General features: G+C 38.1%; 1 pseudogene; it reads right to left on the reverse strand.

Annotated features, from left to right (window-relative positions):
* Positions 1 to 2,881: 2,881 nt before the first annotated feature.
* Positions 2,882 to 25,187, reverse strand: LOC119536935 (annotated as a pseudogene).
* Positions 25,188 to 27,248: the final 2,061 nt, after the last annotated feature.

Genomic DNA, 27,248 nt, shown 5'->3' on the forward strand with positions numbered 1-27,248 from the left:
AGTTCCTGATCATCCAGCCAAACCATTAGCAACAGCCCATGAATCAGTGCAAAAATGCACCTCTGGCCAGTTCTCCTTCCAAGCAAAGTGAATAACCAGGTGCACTGCTCAGAGTTCTGCCCACTGGGATGATTTCCCCTCACCACTGTCCTTCAAGGACATCCCAAAAAGGGGCTGCAGTGCTGCTTCTCTCCACTTTTGTATAGTGCCTGCATGTCATGGGGAATAATCTGTAAACCAGGCCTGAGTTTTCTCTTCCTCAGTCAACTGATTATAAGGAACTCCCCAAGACACCATCACTCTGGGCTGGGAAAGAGAAAGTAATGTGACAGGAGTGGGGGCCATGGGCATTTGGTGCACTGCCTCATGTAAATTACTTGTACATTCAGGACTCACTCAAGCTCTATCTCATATATACCATTTCCATTTTATGATGGAGTGCTGTTGTGCACACCCAACTTTATGGCTTGGCATCAGACAACACCCAGCTCCTGATAGTTACTCAGGTCTCATGGTAACTTGGTGGCTCATGGTTAAACATTCTGTCTCTACTAAGGCCCAATAGCAGGTCAAAAGCTGTTTCTCAAATGGAAGGTAGTGATCTGCAGAGGATGGTAAGGCTTTAATCCAAAATCTTAAGGGCCTGCATTGTGATTCTCCTATAGGAGCTGGCCAAAGGCTCCAAACAGCATCTGTATTTACCACTGACACTTCCAGCACCATTGAATCAGCTGGGTCATATGGTCCAAGTGGCAAAGAAGCTTGCACAGCAGCCTGGACCTGTCTCAGAGCCTCATCTTGTTCTGGTCCCCACTCAAATCTAGAAGCTTTTCTGGTAACTCAGTAAATGGGCTGGAGTAGCACACCCAAATGAGGAATACATTGTCTCCCAAATCCAAAGAGGCCAACTAAGCATTGTGCCTTTTTTTGGTTGTAGAAGGGGGCAGATGCCACAGCTTATTCTTTACCATATGAGGGATATCTCAACATGCCCCACACCACTGGACACCTAGAAATTTTACTGAGGTGGAAGGTCTCTGTATTTTTGTTGGATTTAACTCCCATCTTCTGTCACACAAATTCCTTAGCAACAAATCTAGAGTAGTTGCTACTTCTTGCTCACTAGGTCCAGTCAACATGCTATCATCAATATAATGGACCAGTGTGATGTCTTGTGGGAGGGAGAAATGACCAAGATCCCTGCAATGTTATGACATAGGGCTGGAGAGTTGATATACCCCTGAGGTAGCACAGTGAATATATACTGCTGGCCTTGCCAACTGAATGCAAACTACTTATGGTGGTCCTTACTAACAGCTATTGAGAAAAAGGCATTTGCCAGCTCAATAGCTGCATACCAGGTACCAGGGGATATGTTGATTTGCTCAAGCAATGATACCATATCTGGAAAAGCAGCTGCAATTGGAGTCACCACCTGGTTAAGCTTATGATAATCCACTGTCATCCTCCAAGACCCATCTGTTTTCTGCACAGGCCAAATAGGAGAGTTGAATGGGGATGTGGTGGGAATCACCACTCCTGCATCCTTCAAGTCCTTAAAAGTGACATTTATCTCTGCAATCCCTCCAGGAATCCAGTATTGCATCTGGTTCACTGTTTTGCTAGGCAGGGGCAGTTCTAGTGGCTTCCACTTGGCTTTTCCCACTGTAATAGCCCTCACTCCAAGAGTCAGGGAACCAATGTGAGGATTCTGCAGTTGCTGAGTATGACTATTCCAATTATGCATTCCAGAACTGGGGAAATAATCACAGAATGGGTTTGGGGACCCACTGGACCCACTGTGAGATGAACCTGAGCTAAAACTCCATTGATCACCTGACCTCCCTAAGCTCCAACCCTGACTGCTGGACCAAAGTGACTTTTTTGGTCTCGTGGAATTGATGTCCCTTCTGAACCAGTGTTTAATAATTCCCAGAATATCTGATCATTTCCTTTTACCCAATGCACAGTTACCCTGGTAAAAGGCCATAGGACCCCTTAGGAAAGGCTGGGAGGAAGATTAAAAGTGTACATTTTTGGCAGTGTAACAGGGTCCTTCCCCAGGGGTACGTGGCCTTCCCCTCATTTAAGGGGCTCTGGATCTGTAGACTGTCTCAAGTTTTGGAATTGATTAAGGGGCCATGACTCTGTTTTGTAATTCAAGGTAGACTTTTGTTCACTTGACCTAGAATTCTTTTGCTTATACAGCTCAAACAAGAATTTAGTAGACTGCCCATCTATTTTACCACTAGATACCCTATGTTCTACTAGCCAATGCCATAAGACTCTGTGAGTGAGATTATTTTCACAGCTGCCTTGAGCCTGTTTTCCATTATGGTAGCCATGCCCACTTTGTCTTTGATGATTAACTGCAGCCATGTGGCTGCTACTGACTCAGGATCCAATTATCCTCATTGTGTTTAAGGATCCCAGCTCAGTGACAGCAGTTCCCACAGTAATATATGACCTACAGAGAAGGGCAACTACAGAGCTCTTCAGGGATGATGGAGCCAGTCTCACAAATTTCTTCCTTACCGTCCTGGTAAAAGGTGCATCCTCTGGACATTCCAGGGGTGTGTGAGCAGGTCTTGCATGATAAATCCACTCTAACATTCCAATTGCTCTAAGCCTTTGAATACCCTCCTCTACATTATACCAGGGCAGTTATAGCATTTTGACCTCAGGTAATGCTGGCCATGTGTTTTTTTTTGGGGGGGGGGTATGGGGGACAGTTTTTTATAAAATATAATGAAACAGCAATGATTCAAGCAAGTGAATTTCTGCTTTATATTCTTAGCCAGAGTACAAAGTGAATGAATATCCTTATCAAAGCCAAGCATAAAAAAAAAAAAAAAAGAACCATCATGAAGACAATGCCACATTAAAATCTCTTTCTCTTAATAATTTCTGGTTTCCAACTGACTGGATGAGTTTCTTCTGTAGCTGTATCATCCTCTCTGTACCCTTTAATAGTTTTATTAGCTTCAGCTGTTAGTAACCAGCTTTCCAACTGATCAAAAGCACAAGCAAATATTCCTGATTCACTGTCTAAAGACCCAGGTTGCACAGCTGCATGAACTCTCTGGAAATTATAGCCAGTCCTCCAGTCCCAAAGATGCATAGTGCCATTGTCAGCTCCAGATACTAGCACTCCATCAGAATTCACCATCAATGTATTAATAATAGCATTATGACCAGAAAGATTTTGAATAAAATTTCCATCAGGGAATTTCCACTGTTTTATGTTATCCAGAGAAACAGATGCAAATGTGTAATGTCTTGGATGTGAAACCACAGCCTTGACTGATTTTTTTGTGATTTGTTAATGTGACTCTTGTTTTTCCAGCCACCATAATTATATTGTAGTGTCATGGCTTCCAGCAATAATTTGTGGTTCTGCAGTTTGACACCTCACTGTAACAGCTGCATTTGTATGTCCAGATAATGTGTGTACACTGGCTTTAGTTCTCACATCCCAAAAACGTGCAGTTGAATCTCTGCTACAGGTTACCAGCACATCAATTGCTGGGTGCAAATCCAAACCATACACTGCACTTAGATATCCATGATAGTGCCTTATAACCTTATTATATTCAAGATCCCAGCATTTTACTTGTTGGTCTTCTCCACAAGAGAACAGGAATGGGCTCCTTGTGCTATCACACCACGCATGATACTAATATGCCTAGTCAATGACAGTTTTAATATGGCACTAGCAAGGACCCAGATCTTTATTGTTCTGTCAGCAGATCCAGTAACAAACCACTGATTTCCAGGTTCCACAGCAATACAATGAACCCAGCCTTTATGCCTGCTAATAACCTGGTAGAGTTTCCAAGGTGGATGCCACTGGGGTTTTGGCATTGTGGGAGCTTTTTGGCCATCAGTGCAGAGTTCTTGGTATTACCAGCCTCCATAATAACTGAAGTCATCACTGCAGGCTGTGAATAATCAGAAGCCCCAGGATGTCTATATTCAGTTCCACCAGGTGCAGTATGATTTGCGTCATCCCTAGCCTGAGAAGAAAGTAATGCCACAGCTAAGGACTGTGCAGCAGATTCACTCGGCATTCTTTGGATTTTAGTATTGGCTGTCAAAGCGACCCAAGGCCCTGGTGGATATGGATGTGTACCTGTCACCAAATATTCAACTTCTTGTCCCTGATTGGCAGGATATTGTTTATGACCATACGAATCTGCTGCACTTGGAGGGCTCATCTCTTTAAAATTTTCTTTTGAAGTAGGCATATGCAACACAGGACCATATTCATTATGAAGCTTGATTGACATTTTTCATTTGTATCCTTCTTCATCCAAAGGTACAGTTTTCCCTTTATCTGCTACAAGTGTGTTCACAGAATGTTTCTGCACCTCCCCTGTCCATTTTAGTGTCTCTTTACCTCGACCATGCTACAGCCGTGTAATCCAACCCTCAGGCAGCAAATGAACACTAAAAATCAGCGCAGAAACCGCTGCCACAACTGATGAGTCCCTTCCATCTGCTGGCCATCTTTTGATCCATGTTTCAGCCAATCGCCCAAACATACTGTTAACACCCTTTCTAACCACTTGAGCTACAATATTGAATGCAGAATCTCTTCTTAGTGGGCCCATATCAGTAAATTCAGCCTGATCCAACTTTCTTTTCCTTCCACCTTTATTCCAAACCCTTAATATCCATTCCCACACATATTCCCCTGATTTCTATCTGTATAAGTTGGAAAACTCATACAGTTCTTTTGGAGTGTAGTGTACTTCCTCACGGGTCACACTTTGTACCTCACCCGTCAGGGCCTGTTGTTAGTCTAGTTATAGGCCTTGAAGCAAAGACTAGTGTTAGGGATGGGTCATGAAAAGAATTGGAAGTATCTCTCAAGCCATTTACCTCAGGACATTCTGCTGCAGTTCATCTCCTGAAACAGGGTTAATCTCTCCAGAGAGAGACTCCTTCCTCAGGGGAGGTTACTATAGGTTTAGCAGGCATTGAAGGGTTAATCTCTTTAGGTGGAGGTTGGATGGTAGGCTCCTCAGGACAGACTGGGGGTTGGGAAGCTGTTTCCTCTGGGCAGACTGGAGGTGGGTGAGCTCTTTCCTCAGGACAAACCACTGCAGGTATATCTAACAAAGACTCAGCAGAATCCAGGGTTCCAATGTCCTCACTGCCATTATTATCAATCCATATGTACCCAACCCAAGTTTCAAGATCCCATTCCTTTCCAATCAATTCCTTTACTTTAATAGCTGACACTCTGTGAGGTTGAGATTTTAGTTTATGTTGTAAATCTGCCACTCACACAATGAGACTCTGGGTCTGGTTTTCAGAAATCTCAAGTCTCTGGCCATAGGAATTAAGATTTTCTTTCAGGGCACACATGGAAACATTTACATCTATCATACAGCACTTAAGTTTCAAATTTGAAACATTTAGCTCATCCATTTCTCTTATAACTTTATCCGGTGTATCTAAGAGCAACCAGCCAACATCATTATACATCTTAACTCTGCAGAACTCTGTTAAGATGTCAAAAACATTGTCACCCAGAGTCTTATTTTATACAAGAGTATGAGTAGGAGAATCAAATGGTGATATTTTGTGTATCTCCATTGCCAATTCATGCCATGGACTGTTGGTGCCATCTTGATTATTGGAAATGGAGTCTTTAGTGCCTTTGAATCTAATCAGAGTAGAAAACCAATTGTAAAAGCCCATTTTAATGCTCTGTTTCTCAAGGACTACTCCCCATACCAAGCTCTATTGTTAGGGTTCTCTAGGGAAACAGAGTCAACAAGAGATATCTATACATATAAGATTTTATAAAAGTGTCTCACATAACTGGGGGTATGCATGAGTCCAAATTCCATAGGGCAAGCAGCAAACTGGCAACTCTGATGAAGATATTTGCTGAACTCCCCAGGCAGTGAACCGGTAACTTTGATGAAAGTGTTTGATGAACTCCTCAGGAAACAAACTGGCAACTTGGATGAACTCCTCAAGAAATGCTCCACTGGTTAGCTGAAGAAGAAGTGAAGGTCCTCTATCTGCCTCCCTTGAAAGTCTTCAACTGAGTGGATGAAATCCAGTTGATTACATTCTATCATTGTGGAAGACATACCCTTTGTTGATGTAATCAGTCACAACTGCAGCCAATTGACTGATGATTTAATAAACCAGCCTGCTGGTTTATTAACCAGCCACAAATGTCCTTGCAATAATGGTTATGACAGTGCTTGCTTGACCAGACACCTGGGTACCATCACTTGGCCTAGTTGGCACATGAACCTAACTACCACATGGACAGACTAAGAGGAAAGGCCTGCCAACTTCAAACATCCAGGAGAGAACAGTCTGTCTCCTGGAAAACAAAGGGGAAACCAAAATCTGGTTAATAGGGGAGCTCCAAAAAAACTAACAAGCAAAAACCTAGGTCAAGACAGAGGCCCAGAAAGACATAGAAATCCCTTCACACTGCTTTGCCTTGGGCAGATCTTACTGATAAGAATGCTGGAAGCTCAAGGAAACCTCTGTTTTATCACTCATTGGTTACAACACTCAGAAGCAGACATCTCAGGGAATGAATCACATTACCATTTTAAGATATTAAAATGTACAGTGTGCAAGAAAAGTGTACAGACATGGAAATAAATAGGAAATCCTGGCCCACCGAAAGGAAGAGGATAAAAATCCAGAAAACACCAATTAAGGAGAAAAGAATGTGGACATATCAAGCAAATTCTTTTAAAATGATCTTAAAAATGCTCAAGGAGATGAAGGAAAATACCAAGAGAGAACTAATGTATATTTAGGAAAACAATGAACAAGCAATATGAGTCTTAGTAAAGACATAGAAATTTTAAACAAGAACCAACAACAACTAGTGCAATCAGAGACCATAATAACTGAAATGAAAAATACTCAGGAAGGTTTTAAGCACAGATTGGGGCTAGCAGAAGAAAGAATTGGTTAACTTGAAGACAATACACTTGAAATGAGACAAGCTGAGAACCACAAATTAAAAAAAAAAGAGATATTAAGAGTGAAAATAGCCAAAGACACCTCTGGGACATCATCAAAAGCACCAATGTATATGCATTATGGGAGTCTTCTCTTTATGAGAGAAGAAGGAAAGAAAGGGACAGAAAGGATATTCAAAGAAATAATGAAGAAAACTTCCCAAACTTAGCAAAACATGTGAATATGTATGTACTAGAAACCCAGAGAACACCAAACAGGATAAACATGATGAAAAATGAACCCCATCATGTATTATCACACTATTGAATGCAAAGGACAAGGAGAGAGTTCTGAAAGCCTCAAGAGAAAAGCCCTGTGTTACATATGTGGGAGTCCTAATTAGATTGGTGGTCAATTTATCATCAGAAGCCAATAGAGGCAAGAAGGCAATGGGTTGAAATAATAAATAACAGAGGGAAAAATAATAAAAGTTCTGAAAGAAAACAACTGCCAGCCAAGAATTTTATATCCAGCACGACTTTCTTTCAAAAATGAGGGAAAGAATAAACATTCTCAGATAAACAGAACCTGTGGGAATTCATCACCAATAGACCTGTCCTAAAAACAGTGTTAAAGGGAGTTCTTAAGACTGAAAGAAAGGGAAACTAGACTGGTTCAAAGTGGAATTAAAAAAAAAGAGCTGTGGTAAAGATAACCATTTGTGTAATTATAAATGTCAGTATTATTGTAGTGTACTTTTTGGTATGTAAATCCAATTCTTTTTACAGATACTAAAATTCAAATGCACAAAAAGTAATGATAAATCTGTGTTTTTGGATGTACAGTATACAAAGATATAAGTGGTTACAAGTACAAAAAATGGTGGGGGGAAAGAGGGATATAGGAAAAGTGTATACGCATGTTTTTGAAGTTAAGTTGATGTAAAACTAAACATGTTTGTTATATATTTACATTGCTAAATCTTATCCCTATGGTAACCACAAATAAATAGATGGAAAATATATCCAGACAGAAATGAGAAGGCATTCAATATGGTACAATGCAAAAAATCAAATAAATATAAAAGTAGGCATTAAACAGAAAGAGGGACAAAATGTTTTAAGGTGTTCAAAGGCTAAATGACAGAATGGAAGAAGAAAGCAGAAGAAAGTTCTGTATCATCAGTAGTGACTTTAAATGTAAATAGATTAAACTCTCCAGTTAAAAGGTGGAAGTAGGCAGAATGGATGAAAAATGCATGACCCAGCTATAAGCTGTTTGCAAGAGACACACCTTAAATTCAAAGATACAAGTAGGTTGAGAGTGAAAGGAGGGAAATATATATATATATATATATATATATATATATATATATATATATTGCAAATAGTAACCTACAGAGAGCTGGAGTGGCTATGACAATATTGGATAAAATAGGCTTTAAGACAAAAACAGTTATGAGGGACAAAAATGGTCATTATATATTGATGAAGGGGACAATTCAGTAGGAAGACATAACAATTAGAAATATATATGCACCTAACAGCAAAGCCCAAAAATATATGAGGCAAATACTGGCAGTTCTACATTGAGAATAGGAGACATTAATATACCACCCTCAATAACGGACAGAATATCTAGTCAGAAGATCATTAAGTAAGAATGATACTGTAAACCAACTAACAGATATATATATAGAACACTACACCCAGCAAAATAAACCACACATTCTTAAGTGCACATGGATCATTCTCCAGGATAGACCATATGTTGTGTCCCAAAATAAATCTCAATAAATTCAAAAATATCAAAAACATACAATTCATTTTCTCTGACCACAGTGGAATGAAGCTAATAATCAATAATAGAGGGAGACATAGAAAATTCATAAGCATGTGGAAATTAAACAACATACTCTTTTTAAAATATTCATATGTTTTTATTTGCTGACCTCTTTGAAATATTCCAGAATTCATAATTGCCAATATAACTTTCCATGCTAAAATGTTGCTCAATATGAAAAATTTCTAACAAAAATTATTTTGATGTATAGTGCCTTCATTTTACTCTTGAGGAATTAACATGTGAAAATTACACTTAGGTGGTAAAACTCCGGTAACAAATTCCAAGATTAATGTCAATTAGTGTCATTTTTCTGATTCACTGGAAAACCAACAGTTTTGACAGTCTTGCCTAACACCTTGGTTGAGTAAAGAGAAAATGGGCATGGGTGTAACAGAGGTATGCAAAAATTTAACAGTTCAAATAATCCTTAGCCCTTCTGAGAAATTTTAGAAAGTATATATAGTAAATATTTCTGTAATATGGTGATTGCAGCCACTGGTTCAGTCATTTCAGTCATTCAATTCATGCATTCAAAGTAATTGCAGTTATTTTTGATCACTGAAAACTGGATTCAAATAAATTATAGCTCAATGAGCTAAGGATACTATAAATAACTTACATTCAAAATATAGTTTAAATCTGGAAAGTTTAAGCTAAAGGAATACTTATAATTCATCATTGCCTTTAGATATAATTGAGACTACACTACTAGACTTACTATTACTATGCATGGTAATTCCATGTACCATATTATATATTTACTGGTCATCAACAGCACAATTTTTATGCTCCAAAAGAATTATTGATCCTGTAAAATGGCTAGATTTATTTTTCTTTTAAAGAAAGATGCAATAAATTAAGGGAAGATTGGCTCCTCTTGATATCTTTTCAATTTACTGACAAAAACTTACCAAAAAAATAATTAAATATTTTGCCTAACATTCAATAATCTGCAAAAATTTTCTCAGATAGATGCATTTCATGTTTAACTTCAAAAAATAGAAGCTTTCTAATTGAAAGCATTTACATTCATCACTGTCTAAAGTAAACATTAAAAACCAAAGTACAAAAAATGATCTCTTGGTTTTTTATATCTCACTTAGAGATATAAAACTGTGCCAGTTTGAATCTATTATGTCCCCCAGAAATACCATGTTCTTTAATGCAATGTTGTTGGGACAGACAAATTAGTCTTTTGATTAGGGTGGAACCTTTTGATTGAGTGTTTCTATGGGGATGTGACTCACCCAACTGTGGGTTAGGACTTTGGGTTGTTTCTGTGAAGATGTGGACCTCACCTCACACTATTATGGCCTTAGAACTGCAACTTTTTAACCTAATAAATCCCATTTATAAAAGCCAATCCATTTCTGGTATTTTGCCTAATGGCAACATTAGCAAATCAGAACAGTTACAAAAAGTATTTTCTGTCCCAACACTTCCTCAAATTCAAAAGATATTTATTTACACATAGTCTTCATTTCAAACCATTCGGTTGGTTTCCATGGCAACACTACAGGATTCCTTGGCTACCATAAGTCACATTAATTGACTGGAATTTCTCAATCTTCTTTACATCTTGAGTTTGTTCTGTTCTATACACCAAACTAAATCATCTGTTATTTTAATACACAGACTCCCATCAGAATGCCTATATTTGAGAATCACTTGTGCCTTCACAGGCTCTGCAAGGCTAAGCTTGTTGGCTATGTGGCTGAACTCCTCCCAGTGGTATCATGGCCTCAGGGTGAAAAGGGAGGGGGAAAGAGGCAAGGTCATGGGGTCAGACATCTACCTACAAACCTCTTGCTGCCACTGGACTCTGGAGTCCCAGTTGGCCCAACAACATGCTCTAAACTACCAATTTGTTAAAGAGGAAATCAGAAGTGAAATTAGAAAATATCTTGAGATGAATGAAAATAAAATAACACACCAAAACTTAAGGGATGCAGTGAAGGCAGTGCTGAGAGTGAAATTTATAGCTCTAAATAATTATATTAAAAAATGCTCCTGTTAAAAAAAAATGAGACCTAACCTCAAAACTGGAAGAAATAGAAAAAGAAGAGCAAATTAAACCCAACATGAGCAGAAGGAAGGAACTAACAAAGATTAGAGTGGAGATAAATGAAATCAAAAACAAACAAACAAACAAATAACAACAACAAAGCCAAGAACAGAGAGCATCAATAAAACCAAAAGTTGGTTATTTGAAAAGATCAATAAAATTGACAAACCTTTAGGCCAACAATGAAAAAAAGAAATAGGATGCAAATAATGAAAATCAGAAATCAAAAAGGGGACATTTCTACCATCCCTTCTGAAATAAGAAGGACTATAAGAGGATACTATGAATAACTCTATGCCATTAAATTATATAACCTAAATGAAGTGGACAAATTCTTAGAAATGCACAAACTACCTACATTGACTCAAAAAGAAATAGAAGATCTCCACAAACCAATTACTAGTAGAGATTGAATCGGAAATCAAAAAACCTCCCAAGAAACAAAAGCCCAGGGACAGATGGCTTCACATGGGAATTATACCAAACATTCAAAGAAGACTTAGCTCCAATACTGCTCAAAATCTTCCAAAAAAATAGAAGAAGAGGAAACACTCCCTAATAAATTCTACAAGGCCAACATCACTCTTATGCCAATGCCAGATAAAACATACCACAATAAAACAAACTATAGACTAATATCTCTTATGACTATAGATACAATCATCATAAACAAAATACTAGCACATCAAATACAATGACACTGTAAAAAGAATTATGTACCATGCTCAAGTGGGATTTATCCCTGGTATGCAAGGGTGGTTCAACATAAGAAAATCAATGAATGTAATATATACCACATTAACAGAATGAAGGGAAAAAAATAACATGATTCTCTCAATTGATGCAGCAATAGCATTTGACAAAATCCAGCACCCCTTCATGATAAAAACAATTAGAACACTAGGAATAAAAGGTAACTTCTTAAACATGATAAAGGACATTTATGAAAAGTCCACAGCTGACATCATACTTAATGGTGAAAGTATGAAAATTTTCCCTCGAAGATCAGGAACAAGAAAAGGATGCCCACTGCCACCACTGTTATTCAACACTGTACTAGAAATTCTTACCAGAGCTATTAGGCAAGAAAAAGAAATAAAATCCATGAAAATTGGAAAGGAAGTTGTAAAACTTTTCCTATTTGCAAATGATATGAACCTATTACAAAAAATCCTGAAAAATCCAAAAGAAAGCTCCTAGAGCTAATAAATGAATACAGAAAAGTAGTGAGGTACAAGATCAACACCCCAAAATTAGTATGTTTCTAATATAGACAATGAACAATCTGAAGAAGAAATTATGAAAAGAATTCCATTCACAATGGTGACTGAAAGAATCAAATATGTAAGTATATATCTAACCAAGTATGTAAAGGACTTGGACACAGAAAACTACAAAAAATTTCTAAAAGAAATCAAAGAGGACCTATATAAATGGAAGAACATTCCATGTTCGTGGATTGATAAACTACCTTTCACTAAAATTTTAATCCTTCCTGAAGTAATTTATAGATTCAATGCAATCCTAATACAAATTCCAACAACCTTTTTCACAGGAAAAGAAATCAAATTTATATGGAAGGGTAAGGGGCCCTGAATAGCTAAAGAAATATTGAAAAAGATGAATGAAGTTGGACTCATACTTCCTGGTCTTTAAACTTAGTACAAAGCCACACTAATCAAAAAAGTATGGTAGAGGCATAAGGAAATTTCATTCATATGGACCAATGAACTCTAATTGAGAGCTCAGAAATCAATCCCAACATTATGGCCAACTGAGTTTTGACAAAGTGGCAAAGACCACTCAATTGGGAAAGAAAAGCCTCATCAACATATCATGCTGGGAAAACTGGATCTCCATTTGCAAGAGAGAGAGAGAGAGAGAGAGAGAGAGAGAGAGGTAAGAAGAAGAAGAAGGACCCCTACCTCACACCATATGCAGTAATCAACTCAAAATTGATCAAAGATCTAAATACAAGTTGTAGAACTATCAAACTCTTAAAACTCTTAAAAGAAAACATAGGGAAGCACTTTCAGGACCTTATGTTAGGCAATGGTCTCTTAGACTTTAGACCCAAACACAAGCAACAAAAGAAAAGAATAGATAAATGGGACTTCCTCAAAACTAAAAAAAATAAAAAATTAAAAAAAAAAAAAAAAACCTTTTCTGCCTCAAAGGACTGTATCATGAAAGCAAACTGACAACTTACACAACAGGAGAAAATGCTTGGAAACCATATATCTGATAGAGGTTTAATATCCAAAAAATATAAAGAAATCCTTCAATTTAAAATAAAAAGATAAGCAATTATAAAATGGGCAAAAGACTTGAACAGACATCTCTCAACAAATTATACACAAATGGCCAGAAAGCACATGAAAAGATGCTCAGTGTGATTCCCCATCAGGAAAATATAAATCAAAACCACAATGAGATACTAATTCACATCCATTGGATTGGTGCTGATAAAAAAAATACAGAAAATAACTAGTTGGAAGATAATATTGTTGGAGAGGATGCAGAGAAATAGGAACACTCATACATTGCTTGTGGGAATATAAAATGATTCAGCTGCTGTGGAAGAGAGTTTGGCAGTTCTGCAGAAATCTAAGTATGTAACTACCATATGACCTGGCAGCCCCACTACTAAGTATATACCCAAAAGTACTAAAAGCAGGGCCATGAAGTGATATAGTCACATTGATATACATATGTTCTTAGCAGCATTATTCACAATTGCCCAAAGATGGAAGCAACCCTAGTGTCCATCAACCAAGGAATGGATAAATAAAATGTGGTATATACATGCGGTGGAATATTATTCAGCTGTATAAAGTAATGAACTCATGTTGCATGAGACAACATGGATGAGCCTTGAGAACATCATGTTGAGTGAAATGAACTAGACACAAAAGGACAAATATTGTATGATCTTACTAATTTGAAGCAATTAGACTATGCAAACTCAGAGTCAGAATCTAGAATATAGGTTACCAGGGTATGCTGTAGGAATAGAGAATGGGAAGTTAAGGCTTAAAATGTATGGAGTTCCTATTTGAAATGATGAAAATGTTTAGGTAATGGATAGTGGTGATGGTAAAACAACATTGTGAACACAGTTAACAGCACTGAAATATATATCTCAATGTAATTAAAAGGGGAAATGTTATAATGTATATATATATCAGAGAATGAAAAATTTGTAAATCCATATAACTATACTACACAAACAGAGAACCCTAAGTTAAACCATGGACTTAAATTAATTAATAGCACAATTATAAAAATGTCCTATCATCAATTGTAAAAAATGTTCCTCACCAATGCAAGGAGTTGGAGTGGTAGGGGGTTATAAGGGAATCCTGTATTTTATGCATGATTGTTCTATATATAAACCCACCACTTCTCTAATAAAAAACAAAAAATAAAGTGATAAAGTACAAATGTATGGAGAATTAAATAATACAAGAAAGGTCCAGAGAGGGGTAGAGATGATATAGTCAGAATTTTAAAATTTTGCTATTGATGATGATGATGGTAGTTCAAGTTGAATATTTAAAGTGCACTATACATTTGCCATGTTCTTTACATGTAATTCTCTAAACAACCTTATAATAAATGTGCTGAGAGCATTCTCATTTCTCAAGTGAGGAAGATGAGATGAAAGACATACGAAACTTGCCCAAGTTCCACTGCCAGCAATAGATGAAGCCAAGGTTTCAATCCAGTTCTGTCTGCCTTCAGGGCTAAGACTTTACATCACTTCACCTCTGATGGGAGTTAAAATCATCAGAAACAGCTAGATAGGTAGACACTGAGTAAATCTTGAAATTTATTAAGAATTAGGTTGGAGGAGAGGACAGAAAGGAAAAATAGCAGCTCTGTCCCAGTGATAGTAAAGTAAATTTATCACCTCTGTGATATAACAGGATCACACAGCTTTCCCTTGATGAGTAATTTTAGGCACAAGAAGTCATTTGAAAGTTTAACCATAAATATATATTTATTTCTAAATTCTGTTATTTATATGTTATTTCTAAATTCTGAGATGCTGTGCTCTGTGTGTATAACCATATATGCTTCAATATTTATTGCCACAAATCATGAATTTGCTGAGCATAGAATGAATTTGACAGTGATTAGGCTTTTCAGGATGATCCAAATGCTGGGTAAATTGCAGAATTATTGAAAAACTCTGTAGAGGTTGGGTCTGTTCTCTTGGTTTTATTGTATAAAAAGAAGGAAAGAAAATTTAATTCACCGTCTGTGGCCAAATGTATGAAACCTTATTTCAGTGCCTGTAGGATTCATCATTTTGTCATGCCAGCTGCATTCTATGCTCTGTATATAATCACAACCAAATAGAAATTTTGCTGGAGAAACTCAAGGAACAACCCAGATTAATGAACAAGGTAGTGAATTGTGCAAAAAATAAGTTCAAGAAGATGTGAAATAAACAGCTTATGGAAGATTTGACATGATAAAGGATTGGAAGACAAACCCTGGCATTTAATAAGCCACTGATTTGTTTGCATTAGTAATGACATGAAGGCAGTAACCCAGATGGAGCACACTCAAGAGGAAACTGGTAATCACCAGTTTCTACCCAAGTCCATTCACTACCAGGGATTAATCACTTCTGTCCCCATCTCAGACAATAAATCCATTTCACATTGGCTATTTAGCATTAAAAACAATGGGATTGTATTCACATGTTATCATAATTTGAGGCAAAACTTGCATGCTAATTTTTTTTTTTTTTTGGTTTTTTGTTTTTTTTTTCACTTGGTGTAATGTTTTTTTTTTTGTTTTTTTCATTTTTATTGAGATTGAGATACCATACAATTATTCAAAGATCCAAAGTGTACAATCACTTGCCCCTGGGTGCCCTCATACAGCTGTGCATCCATCACACTTAATTTTTGTTCAATTTTTAGAAACTTTTCATTACTCCAGACAAGAAATAAAGTGAAAGATGAAAAAAGAAAAAAAGAAAAGGAAACTCTAATCCTCCCCTATCCCTAACAAACCCCCTCAATTGTTGACTCGTAGTATTGGTATAGTACATTTGTTACTGTTTATGAAAAAATGTTGAACTATTACTAACTATAGTATATAGTTTGCAATAGGTATACATTTCTTCCCTATATGCCCATCTATTATTAACTTCTAATTCTATTGTCATACATTTGTTCTGGTTCATGGAAGTTATTTATAGTACTTGTACAGTTGATCATGGACATTGTCCACCATAGGATTCAGTTTTATACATTCCCATCTTTTGACCTCCAACTTTCCTTCTGGTGACATATATGACTCTGAGCTTCCCCTTTCCACCTCATTCACACACCATTCGGCGCTGTTAGTTATTCTCACATCTTGCTACCAACAACCCTGTTCATTTCCAAACATTTAAGTTTGTCCTAATGAACATTCTGCTCATACTAAGCAACCACTCCCCATTCTTAAGCCTCGTCCTATATCTTGGTACCTTATATTTCATGTCTATGAGTTTACATATTATAATTAGTTCCCATCAGTGAGACCTTGCAATAATTGTCCTTATGTGTCTGGCTTATTTCACTCAGTATATTGCCCTCGAGGTTTTGTCATCAACCCCCTTTTTTTTAAATATGGTTTTGTTCACTCGCCATACATTCCATCCCAAGTAAATAATCGATGGTTCTCTGCATGGTCATACATTTATGTGTTCACCACCTTCACCACTATCTATATAAGGGCATCTGCATTTCTTTCACAAGGCAGGAGGGAGAGTCAAAGAAGGTAGAGAGGCAAAAGAAAGAGGAAAAAAAATGACAGCTAGGAAGCAGCAAAAGGAAAAATAACCTTAAATAAAAGTAGAATAAAGAATCAGACAATACCACCAATGTCAAGTGTCTAACATGCCTCCCCTATCCCCCCTCTTATCTGCATTTACCTTGATATAACGCCTTTGTTACATTAAAGGAAGCATAATACAATGATTCTATTAGTTACAGTCTCTAGTTTATGCTGATTGCATCCCTCCTCCAATGCCTCCCCATTTTTAACACCTTGCAAGGTTGACATTTCCTTGTTCTCCCTTGTAAAAGAACATATTTGTACATTTTATCCCAATTGTTGAATACTCTAGATTTCACCAAGTTACACAGTCCCAGTCTTTATCTTTCCTCATTTCTTGTGGTGTCTCACATGCTCCCCACCTTCCTCTCTCAATCATATTCATAGTTACCTTTGTTCAGTGTACTTACATTGTTGTGCTACCATCTCCCAAAATTGTGTTCCAAACCACGCACTCCTGTCTTCTATCACCCTGTAGTGCTCCCTTTAGTATTTCCTGTAGGGCAGGTGTCTTGTTCACAAAGTCTCTCATTATCTGTTTGTTGGAAAATATTTTGAGCTCTCCCTCATATCTGAAGGACAGCTTTGCTGGATATAGGATTCCTGGTTGGCGGTTTTTCTCTTTCAGTATCTTAAATATATCACACCACTTCCTTCTTGCCTCCATGGTTTCTGCTGAGAAATCCGCACATAGTCTTATGAAGCTTCCTTTGTGTGTAATGGATCGCTTTTCTCTTGCTGCTTTCAGGGTTCTCTCTTTGTCTTTGACATTTGATAATCTGATTATTAAGTGTCTTGGCGTAGGCCTATTCAGATCTCTTCTGTTTGGAGTATGCTGCGCTTCTTGGATCTGTAATTTTATGTCTTTCATAAGAGATGGGAAATTTTCATTGATTATTTCCTCTATTATTGCTTCTGCCCCCTTTCCCTTCTCTTCTCCTTCTGGGATGCAAATGATACATACATTCTTGTACTTTGTTTCATCCTTGAGTTCCCAGAGACGTTGCTCATATTTTTTCATTCTTTTCTCCATCTGCTCCTTTGCGTGTAGGCTTTTAGGTGTTTTGTTCTCCAGCTCCTGAGTGTTTTCTTCTGCCTCTTGAGATCTGCTGTTGTATGTTTCCATTGTGTCTTTCATCTCTTGTGTTGTGCCTTTCATTTCCATAGATTCTACTAGTTGTTTTTTGAACTTTTGATTTCTGCCGTATATATGCACAGTGTTTCCTTTACAGCCTCTATCTCTTTTGCAATATCTTCTCTAAACTTTTTGAATTGATTTAGCATTAGTTGTTTAAATTCCTGTATCTCAGTTGAAGTGTACGTTTGTTCCTTTGACTGGGTCATAACTTTGTTTTTCTTAGTGTAGGTTGTAATTTTCTGTTGTCTAGGCATGGTTTCCTTGGTTATCCAAATCAGGTTTTCCCAGACCAGAACAGGCTCAGGTCCCAGAGGGAAGAAATATTCAGTATCTGGTTTCCCTGTGGGTGTGTCTTAAAAAATTGCTCCACCCTTTGATGCCTCAGGTCACTGTGCTTTTCTGCCCAGCAGGTGATACCTGTGAGCCTATAATTCTTGACTGGTGTGAGGAGGTATGTCTATGTTCCCCCAGGCTCTGGGGTCTGGTTCTGAATGGAGAGGGCCCCACCCCTTTCCTCCTAGAGAAGACAGACCCCCCAGGTGGAGGTCATTAGCATTTCAGTGGTCTCGTTCTCTGCTTGTGCTGTCTCCACCCTTCTCCGAGTCACAGCCCTGGAAACTGAAAATGACTGGGGCTTTCTCCACTGAGCTGAAAAAGAAACAGATAGTCCCCTTCAGACCCAGTCCAAGGCGACCCTCCAGCTCTCCAAGGTCAGTTGTCACCCAAAGCTTCTTTCTGTTTTTTGGGGATGCATACCTGTAGTGAGCAGTTCACACTCGCTACTTAAAACCCCAGTTGGAGCTCAGCTGAGCTATATTCGCTTGCTGGTAGAGAGCTTCTCTCTGGCACCACGAGGCTTTGCAGCTCGGGCCATGGGGGAGGGGGTCTCACGACTTGGATCTGCAGATTTTATGCTGTGTTCTTGGGCATTCCTCCCAATTCAGGTTGGTGTATGATGAGTGGATGGTCTCATTTGTCCCCCAGCAGTTATTCTGGATTATTTACTAGTTGTTTCTGGTTTTTTGTAGTTGTTCCAGGGGGACTACTTAGCTTCCACTCCTCTCTATACCGCCATCTTGCCCCGCCTCCTGCATGCTAATTTTCAAAGAGGAAACATGCATGTTTTTCTTGAAACAGGTAGCTGGTACAAGCTGTAGGACAATTAAGCCTGATTCAGTCTAGAGAGAAAATAAGGAGAACCTTTTTCCCTTGTGTTATCAGTTAATTGTGAGCATACAGCACCCTTATCTCCCATCACAAACACACACACTTCTTGAGGTTCTTGAGGGCAGCAAATGACTTAGTAGGACATAAAGTGGTGAGCAAATAGCCAAACACATGGATATATACGTTGTAAGTGGCTTAATAAATATAAAGTGAATTTAAATATTTCCCTCTGGGAACTGTTGACCCTCATGCAAAAGAAGTGGGTGGTGTTTTGAGAGTTTCACAAAAGTTAGCATCCAACACAAAGGAGATAAAACATGACAGAAGCAGCAATCCTTAACATCCTCAGCCAAGTACCCTTGCTTTGCAGAGCTGTTATCAATGCTATTATATTATAAGTGGATATTGTGCTTTTGAGTGGTGAAACTGTCTCCTGGCTTTTATGCTCCAGATCTCATCCTGTCAATGCAATTAAACATCTGCACCCTTTTGTCATCATTCTACAATGGAGAATTCATTTGGACGCACCACAATGTCACAAAATTCAATTGGATTTCCACTTAAAAATGGGAAATAGAAACACTTGGATCTCACTGCAGCCTTGAGTGACTCTGAACTTGGTTCAATAATCCATATGCAAGGTGGATAAAGAATGCTATAATGCAAAGTACATGGCTCAGCTACAATTATCACAGAAAGATTTCCAAATGCTAACATCCTTCCTTTGAGAGAATTCCAAATCCCTTCTAAAGCACTTGGTCTTTATAGTACATTTTACCTAAGATTGTTCTGTGGTTATTTCATGTATTCACTCTTAAATACTTTGAGAATGAATAGAAATAATGTAATAGAAAAAAACACAGGTGGAGGAAGATGGTGAGTATAGACATAAAAAATTATGTTGGTAAGAAAATATAAGATACAATGATTTTAATTGAGTGACTCAGGTCAAAGCATTCCCAGCATGCTAAAATGTTGTGCTTTTGATAAAGCAATTATGGATGGAGTTGATATATAAAATGGTAAAAGATGACTGGTTAAAAAGATGCATCCTGATGCATATGATGGAATATGGTGCAGCTACAGAAAGGAATGAAGTTGTGAGGCATGCAATGAGATGAATGAAATAAGGCAGAAACAAACGGAGAAATATTCTATGGTCTCATTTAGAAAATGCTTTTAAGAAAATTAGGGCCTAGGTTATAAGTTCTTGTAGCAGTCACATTTATTCCTGAGTTTTAATTATTTTTTCCAAATTCTGAGATGCTGTGCTTTACGTTCATAACTTAGTATTTCCCTGGAATTTTGTGCACCTGTGTGACACCTAAGACTCAGAGTAAGAGTGCTGCAGCTCTGAAAGCATTACTCCACACAGCAACTGTTAAAGAAGCTAAAAAAGAGATCAGACTTCAATTAGAGATACAAATGAAACTTATCTGGTTAGGGCTGAGGAAAAGCAGAATACAGGGTAAAGGATGATACTGTCTGTATTTTCAATCTTCAACTTCTGTGTGAGACTAAAGGAAGAGGTCCTTATTTTGTCCAAAACTTAAATTTTCTGTAGAACACAATCTAACTTAACCTGTCAGATCAGGTTATTTAAACATTCTAAATACATGGAGCCTAGAGTAGGGAATGATACCTTGTTATTCTGTGTAGTTTAATGTAATACCCTGACACATCCCAGAGTATTTTGGATACACACATACACACACACACACAATATTTGCAAAGTCCCTTTGAAGAACTGGAGAAAATATATAGAGCTATTAAACTTCCCCACCTGGGAAATTTCTAATATTCTCTCAAGCATTATGGACTCCCAATTTAATAATCCAAGCTCTCAATCTTGAAGCTTCTCTTTATGAAACTTATTTCTGTATTGGTGAAACTAAGCCTACCTATAATTAGGCCGAAGAGTCACTCCCAGAGAACCTCTTTTGTTGCTCCAATGTGACCTCTCTCTCTAAGTCAAACTCTGCATGGGACATAATTTCCAGGGATGTAAGTCTCTCTGGCAATGTGGGACATGACTTCCAGGGATGAGCCTGGCCCTGGCACAGTGGAATTGACAATGTCTTCTTGACCAAAAGGGGGAAAAGAAATGAAACAAAATAAGGTTTCAGTGGCTAAGAGATTTCAAAATAAGTTTTCAGTGGCTCAGAGATTCCAGAGGTTATTCTTATGCAAGCTTCAGCCAGATATAGCAAATAGCCATGGGATGCCAAGCCCCAACCAACAATATTCTTGAAAACCCTAAAGAATACTATGGGCTCTATCTAAGACTCTATAAAATTTTATTTGTAGAGTTCATTTTTTCAGAAACTTAAAACCTCCAGGTTATTCTTATGCCAGATAAGACCTGACACCCAGGGGTACCAGTCTCTCCAAATACAGTGACCAGTTGGATTCCTCTACCCCATAATGTTGATACCCCTTTTCAGCATGAAGAAGTTAGAATGGCCATGGCCCAAATACCCCTGAAGATTGAGAGATTGATCAAATGAGAGGGAGGAGTTGTAACAGAGAAGTTAGGATTTAACAAATGATTTAGCGTTACTAAACAAAAGATTTTTTTTTTTAGTTTCTAATGTACTAGAATAGCCAGTAGGAAATAACTGAAATTGTTCAACTGCAACCCAGTAGCCTTCATCTTTGATAATGATTGTATAACTATATAGCTTTTATCTTGTGACCATGTGATTGTAAAAACCTTGTGATTGATACCCCCTTTATCCAGAGTGTTCTACTTTGCTAATGCTGCAGAATGCAAAACACCAGAGATGGACTGGCTTTTATAGAAAGGGGGTTTATTTGGCTATACAGTTACAGTCTTAAGGCCATAAAGTGTCCAAGGTAACACATCAGTAATCAAGTACCTTCACTGGAGGATGACAAATGGCATCCGGAAAACCTCTGTTAGCTGCGAAGGCACGTGGCTGGCGTCTGCTCCAAAGTTCTGGTTTCAAAATGGCTTTCTCCCAGGACATTCTTCTCTAGCAAGCTTGCTCTTCTTCAAAACGTCACTCACAGCTGCACTCACTTCCATCTCTGAGTCAGCACATTTATATGGCTCCACTAATCAAGGCCCACCCTGAATGGGTGGGGCCATGCCTCCATGGGAGTATCCCACCAGAGTCACCACCCACAGCTGGGTGGGGCACATCTCCATGCAAACAACCTAATTCAAACATTCCAACTTAATCCCCACTATTCTGTCTGCCCCACAAGATTGCATCAAAGAATACGGCTTTTTCTGGAGGACATAATACATTCAAACCAGCACATTCCACCCCCTGGACCCCAGAAAAACATATTCTTTCCAAATACAAAATACATTCATCCCATCACAATATCACAAAAACTTAAATCATTTCAGTAACAAAAATTAAGTACAAGATCCCATCAAAATCAATTACAGGCATGGTGGGTCTTAAGGCACAATTCTCCTTTAGCTTTGGATCTGTGGACTTAGAACAAGTTATATGCTTCCAATATACAAAGGAGGGACATTCACAGGATAAACATTCCCATTGCCATAAAGGGAAAGAGTAAGGAAAACAGGGTTAACAGGACCAAAACAGTTCCTAAAACCTGCAGGACAAACTCCATTAGAATTCAAAGTCTGAGAGTCATTTATAGAACAACGTTGCATCCTTGGGGCTTGAGAGAGCGGGAGTCTAACCCTTCCTAAGGGCCTTTGCAGCAGCCCTTTCCTCTCCAAATGCTTGGGTGAGTGTTCAACATATCCACACATTGGGGAGACCACCTTCTCAGCCCCACCCTCCTCAAACATCGGGGCAGCTCCTGGATTCCCTTCCATCTCCGGGGCACACGCTCAACCCCTTCAGAACAGTGTGGTGGCAGCCAGGCTCTCCCCAATTCCCTGGGAATATGCTCCACCCTCTTTGGTGCTTGGGGTGGCAAAACTCCTCCAGAGCATCGAGGAGGAAAGACCACCCTCGACTTCTGGGGCAAACTCACCCTTGCCATGCATGTGGGCCGCTCCACTCTCCCAGTCCGAGACCTCTTGACTCCAGACCTCAACCTCCATGGCTCTGTCTTTGAAGAAATTTTTCCTTCAGTTTGTTCCTTGTCTGTCTCCTCCAGTCCAGACTGGCAATGGCTCCGTCTATAAAGATCTCGCAAAAATTCTGTTGGCTTTGCATGAAGCACACAGGGGTCAAAGCCATCAGACAATAGGACTTTCCACAAATCCTTTCTGCTTAACTCCTTTTCCAATCTTGGCTTGTACTGAAATGGTGGCTGGGTTCCATGTTTGGTTACATCCTCATGTTGGGCTGTAGTTTCTGGGATTCCACCCCCTGGAAGCTCATAATTTTCCAAGCCATCAGCTTCTGGTTTCTTTGAACCCAAGAGTTCAGTTCTAAGTTTATCTCTCTCTGCTTGCATTTTACTATAAGCTGCAAGGAGAAGCCAGGATACATCCTCCACATGTAGTCTGGAGATCTCCTCAGCTAAGTATTCCAGGTTGTTGCTTCCAGATTCTTCCTTCCATCTGACACCAGGACTCAATTTTGCCAAATTCTCTGCCACTTTAAAACAAGGATCACCTTTCTTCCAGTTTACAACACATTCATCATTTCTGTTCAAGGCCTCATCAGAAGTATCTTTAGAGTCCATATTTCCACAAACAGTCTCTTTAAAGCAGTTTTGGCCTTTTCTATCAAGCTCCTCACAATTCTTCCAGAGTCTTCCCCTTATCCACTTAAAAAGCCATTCCAACATGTTTGGTATTTGCAAACTCAGCAGCAAAAGCACCCCACTTCTCTCGGTACCAAAATCTGTTCTAGTTTGCTAATGCTGCAGAATGCAAAACACCAGAGATGGACTGGCTTTTATAAAAAGGGGGTTTATTTGGCTATACAGTTACAGTCTTAAGGCCATAAAGTGTCCAAGGTAGCACATCAGTAATCAAGTACCTTCACTGGAGGATGGCAAATGGCGTCCAGAAAACCTCTGTTAGCTGGGAAGGCACGTGGCTGGCATCTGCTCCAAAGTTCTGGTTTCAAAATGGCTTTCTCCCAGGACATTCTTCTCTAGCAAGCTTGCTCTTCTTCAAAACGTCACTCACAGCTGCACTCACTTCCATCTCTGAGTCAGCACATTTATATGGCTCCACTAATCAAGGCCCACCCTGAATGGGTGGGGCCATGCCTCCATGGGAGTATCCCACCAGAGTCACCACCCACAGCTGGGTGGGGCACATCTCCATGGAAACAACCTAATTCAAACATTCCAACTTAATCCCCACTATTCTGTCTGCCCCACAAGATTGCATCAAAGAATATGGCTTTTTCTGGGGGACATAATACATTCAAACCAGCACACAGAGTATGGTTAGATGAGAAATAAAATAAAGACATGCATGGGGAAAAAAGGTAGAATATAAGGTAACTAGAGATACAAAGTAGCTAGAGTAGGGGGAGTGGTTATGTAATACGTACCAAAGTGTTAACATGGTTGAACTTAAATGTTTGAGAATGAATAGAGGTGATGGTAGCTCATTCTTGGGATTGTAAGAAATAGTAATATATTGTAGGAGAATTCTATTGAATGTGGTAGTTTAAAATCATTTATGTAAATGAGTTCTTGCATGAAGTACTTCAAATGTAAAAAACATAGAGGAGTATGTGGGGAAAACACAGCTATAGCAAACTATGGACTATAGTTAACAGTAATATTTTAATATTATTTCATCAACAGTAATAAACTTACTACATGAATACTAGGGATCTACAATAGGAGGAGATAAGGGGTATGGGAGGATTTTGGTTTTATTTTTTATTCTTATATCTGTTCTAGAGTAATGTAAAATGTTCTAAAATTGATCATGGGGATGTATGCACAACTATATTATGATACTGTGAGTCAGTGATTGCATACTTTGGATGGTTTGTGTGGTGTGTGAATATATCTCACTAAAATTGGGGGAAAATGCCTCCTGGCTGGAGGGAGGGGATCAGGCAAAAGACTGGATGCCAGAGAAATGCAGAGGGCCCCCTGAAGGCCTCTGGGCTCCAGAGGCTCCTAGTCATGCTTGAGGGTGAGCCTTTCAAAGAGCTACTCACCCAGACTGGCCAGTCTGTGGAAGTCGTACAGCAGGTTGCCCAACTTCTTGAGGAGTTTCACTTCCTCATCTAGGAAACAGTTCTCCATGAAGTCACAGAGATGAGAGAACCATGTACATTCTAGCATTTAGGGATTCCTTCACTACTTTGTATTGCCATAGTCACATTAATTAAACATTTACTGAGCAATCCACAATAATATTTTAGGGCGTATTAAGGTTGAAAGACACTCTAGAGATTAACCACACCAGTGATGACAGATAAATATCAACATAGATTCTCTATTTGGTCCACTGAACTTCCTGGAGTACTGTATGTATTGAAAAGAATTCTAAAGCTCTGTTACACTTAAGAGAGCAGACTGTTCTGAGAGGTAAGCAATGTCTCCCATCAGCATAGAAGAGAATATTTGTAACCTGTACCAGTATTTGATATCACATCATTTATTTTTAAAAAATACTTTATTGAGGTAAAATACACATAACATAAAATTAAGCATTTTTATCATTTTAAAGTTTGTAATTTATTTTTTATTAGATTCACAATATTGTATAAACATCATTAATAGGTCTAGAACATTTCCATTACCCCCATAGGAACCCCCATTTCTATCAATTCCTCCCTCCCCCAATCCTCTGGAAATAGCTAATCTGTTTTCCATCTCTATTTTAAATGTTTCATAAAAATTGAATCATATAATATGCAGTATTTGGGGTCTGGCTTCTTTCACTTAACATGTTTTCAAGGCACACCCATGTTGTAGCATGCATCAGCACTTCATTCTGTTTTATGACTGAATAATAGTCCATAGTATGGATATACTGTATTTTGCTTATCCATTCATCAGGTAAATCATTCAGTTTTATACTAGATAATGAATGCTCTCTGGGAAAAAAAATCAATCTTCTATTTTAAGTAAATTGCTTTATTTATTTATGGCAGTTTCTTTTAATAGTGAAATGATTTGATATTCATAATTAATCTCTGATTTATTCATGGTAATGGGAGAGAGCTTTCACATGACTCACCCCAAATAAAAATAATTCAAATGAATATGTGAACTAACCTCTGAGTCAGCATATATTTCTTTTTGATCCCCTATTTGAGCTCTGTTCAAAATTAGATACTATGAAAAGAAAATTTAAAAATAATAATAGTAAGGGTAAATCTGCCCAGTTCATATAAAATAGAGAACATCTAAAGTTTTGGAAATATTTTGTCATTGTCTTAATATTTAATTATTCAGTGTCATAGTCTAATAGAAAGGGTTCAGATTTTGGAGTCAGGCAGACACAAGTTTGTACTCTAATTCCACTGTTTCTTTTCTATTTCTTATTTAATTTCCTCATCTATAAAATGTGGATAATAATTCACAGAGCAGGAATATAGTGAAGATTAAATAATTTAATACATGTAAATTATCTAGTACTTGGAACATAGGAGCTTGAGAGATATTCTCTTCATAATACATACATTGTTTTTGCTTCACAATTAATAATCTCAGTTTAATCTGAATGAATCACATAATCGTTCCCTCCCTGCCTTTCATTCATGCTGTTTCCTTTTACTAGGAAAGTTTTCTTCCTTTTTCATTGGTTTTCACTCTTCTGTGTTTATTAGAGTCAAAAAAAGAAAAAAAAAAAGAAAAGAAAAGTAAATGAACAAACAAAATCAGTAACTTCCATTACCTCTAGGCTTATCAGTAAGCTCCCTCTCTGATTTCCTATATCACACTACAATTACTTCTGCAAAGGCACTTATGAGAATGCACAGTGATTGCTGATGCATGTTTTAGCCAATTTGATATTCACATTTATCTCCTGTAAGCTCCACAAAACTAGAAACTCATTGGGGAAGTGTTCCGGTTTGCTCATACTACCATTATGCAAAATACCAGAAATGGATTGGTTTTTATAAAGGGGGTTTATTTGGCTACAAAGTTACAGTCATAAGGCCATAAAAACATACAAGCTAAGGCGTCAACAATAGGGTACCTTCACAGAAGAATGGCCAATGGTGTCTGGAACACTTGTGTTGTTTAGGAAGACAGGTGGCTGGTGTCTTCTTCCTTTGCTCCCAGTTTGCCTTTCAAAAATGGCTTTCTCCAAGGACATTTCTCTCTAGGCATCTGGGGGTATTCTCTTAGTTT

Source organism: Choloepus didactylus, chromosome 6 (genome assembly GCF_015220235.1).
Source record: "Choloepus didactylus isolate mChoDid1 chromosome 6, mChoDid1.pri, whole genome shotgun sequence".
Classification (NCBI taxonomy): Eukaryota; Metazoa; Chordata; class Mammalia; order Pilosa; family Megalonychidae; genus Choloepus; species Choloepus didactylus.